We start from the raw sequence: 3,035 nt of genomic DNA on the forward strand, positions 1-3,035 counted from the left end.
CTGACTATCTCTTCTCTGTTTGTCACCACAATAGCGCTTTCTGCTACTACTTGACATATTTTCCTTGCCAGAAAGCTAAAGAGTTCAGTCTTGTTGTCATCATCTCTTAGGAAGTTTTTCCAGTTTGATGGAGCCTTACTAGATTCTGTTACCCTTCTTCTAATGGCCTTCCCACGTTGTGCTCTGGTTTCTGACTTCAGGCTGGACTTCTTGTTCATGTCAACTCGCTTGTACTTTGAACAATAAGCCTGTACCTTAGGAAGGATGTCTTTTGCAGCATAGTCCCTAAACATGTTTGATCCACGTGGAGGGTTTGCATTGATGAAGGCTGACCCATCAATGATAGCGTCAGCCTGTGGCTCTACATCAGGCTTGGCGATTCGAGATTCCAGTATGTGCAGAAGTTCTGACTTCTGGGATGAGTGAAGCATTCCATTATCACTCAGGGAAACAGGAGCTGACTGGTTTTCATGCATGAAGAATTCTTCCAAGTCACACTGCCTTGTCTGGCAAGAGATGAAGAGTCGTGAAAACAACTGACAATCTGATTTCAGGGTATTCTCCTTGGAAACAATGGTAGGAGCTTTAGGCTTGAAGAAAGCAACTGGATTCCTCTTGATTGCTTTGGAAAATGCTGATTCATTGTGATTTTTCAGTCCTTCCATAAAGGTCTTGAACTGTTCCTTTCCATTTGTGTGGTGAACAATGACCATTGTTGCATTGGCTGGGTCAGCAATATCCTTTGTGTCCAACACCATTAGGTCAGATGATTCCTCTAGGAAAGGATTGCCACATGCCTGAAGAACTCTGTGAAGAGCATCCAGTTTCCCAAAGAAAGACTTTTGAGCATTCAGACCTTGCTCGTGATGCTTGGTGGATGCTGTTGCATCTTTGCAAATGGATGCAGCCTCATATTCAATAACGATGTAGCTTATTTCTGGCCCAGCAACCATCCATCGTCTGAGAGCAGCAGGATTCTCTGTCAGTCCAATAGATCCACCATCACCCTTGATAACTGCATTGTTTTGCTCATGGGCCTGATCTATGGCTATTGCTGAAAATTCTCTCTCAGATTTATGCACCACAAAATTTCCCCTGTGAAACTGTTGAGCGACTTGAGGATGTTTCTCATCGATTGTCATCATGTCTTGAAGATGGATTGGGAGCCAACGTGCATAATTGACATTATCGTTTGCGAAGAAATAAGGGATCAGTTCACAGAGTGCTACACGATACAGACTAAAGTTTGCTTCCCTGAAAGATCGGACCAGTGTGAATGTTGCTAACTCCATGTTCAAAACAAGGTCCCAAAAATGGAATTGTGGACTGTTTGGTCTTGCTTCCTTACACCAATCTTCAAAGCTCATAGGTTGAGATGTAGCAGAGCAATACTCTTGATATGCTGTCTTCTTCAGCCTGTACAAACTGCAAGCAGTGATCTGGTGTACTTGCCGGGACAGCAGGGACAGCAGCACGGACTGGAGCAGGCACCGCAAGGACCTCCGACGCCGGAACCAGAGTGGCGTCTGCTGGGACCCTCCGGCGCGGGACAGGGACTGGAGCAGGGACCGGAGCAGGCGACGCGAGGAGCCCTGATGCCTGAGGAGTCGGGACGTCCACCGGAAGCCTCCGACGTGGAGCAGGAACCGGGGCTGGAACCGGAGCAGGCGAAGCGAGGACCTCTGATGTCAGAGGAGGGGAGACATCAGCCGGGAGCCTCGGACGCGGGACAGGGACTGGAGCTGGCGGGGGCTCAGTCGGGGCAGGAGCTGGCTGGAGCCCAGTTGGGGCTGATGCAGGGACCGGAGCAGGCTGGAGCCCAGTCGGAGCTGGAGCCGGCTGGTGCCTCTGAGCCCGCTGCTGGAGAGAGAGGCTTCTGCTGTGGATTCCCCCTCTCCAACGACCGCAACCTGCCGCAGGAAACCTCTTGAGGTTGCGGGGTCCCCAAAAAGTCCCGCCGCTTCCTGAGTACAGGACTACGGCTTGGGCTGGAGGGTGGTGCCTGCGAGCTGGCCTTGGAGATGCGGGGGCACTGCTCCGACAGCTGCCAAAAACAGCAGAACTCCACTGCAGACTTCAGGGTCCACCCTGGGCCAGACAGGTTCCCTCAAAAGGGTTAGAAGATGGAACTGCAGTGCGGCGCCACGTCCTAAGCCTGTCCTCTACCTCCGGGAGGTATGGCACGGTGTGGACCACCCAGGGGCGAGCCTCCAGCCAGGCCTCATCACCACGATATCCTCCAGGGTCTGTGCAATGTCTGGGCCTCCCAACTCCAGCTCAGACACCAAACAATCAAAATAATAAACTCTTTCAAAAAATAAATTAACCTCTGCTGGGTCCATGTTTTGGTCGGGTTGTTCTGGCACGGTTTGTTTAAGGGAGAGATGGACCCAGATGCAGAGATATAACAAAAAGGGTATTTAATATAACAAAGAGTATTTTAACAAGACACAGACAAAACATAAAACACTAACAGGGAACGCTGGAGGGAAACAAGAACCCAAGGATCAAAATCCAGCGACAAGGCGCACGGAAAACACGAAGGATCCAGTGATATCCTGTGTCAAAACATGGGATGACTTTATTGTTTGATATTTTTATCAACTTTGATTTTGAGGTTTAACACAGCGTAACATGTCATTGGTGTAGTGTCACATTTCAAAAACACTCTTGGCCCCTTGGTGTACAACAAAGACATCTTCCTAAATCTGCTGTAATATTTAACAACAACAGTCCTGATCATGATGATCACAAATATTCTTTAATTTTCATTATTTTAACCCTATAAAAATACTGGTTTGTTTGAATGACACCAGTTTTATATTAAAAAACATACAATTTATTATTTTTATGGTACTGAGATTAATATTTCAGGGTTGACAGAGCCTGCCATATGACAGCTCTTTATGGTACAATGGTGCCATATGATTAAGGGCCTTGAAGGTGAGGAGGAGGATTTTAAATTCTCTTCTAGATTTAAGCGGAAGCCAGTGTAGTGAAGCTAATACTGGAGAAATGTGGTCTCTTTTCTTGGT

This window comes from Limanda limanda, chromosome 7 (genome assembly GCF_963576545.1).
Source record: "Limanda limanda chromosome 7, fLimLim1.1, whole genome shotgun sequence".
Taxonomy (NCBI): domain Eukaryota; kingdom Metazoa; phylum Chordata; class Actinopteri; order Pleuronectiformes; family Pleuronectidae; genus Limanda; species Limanda limanda.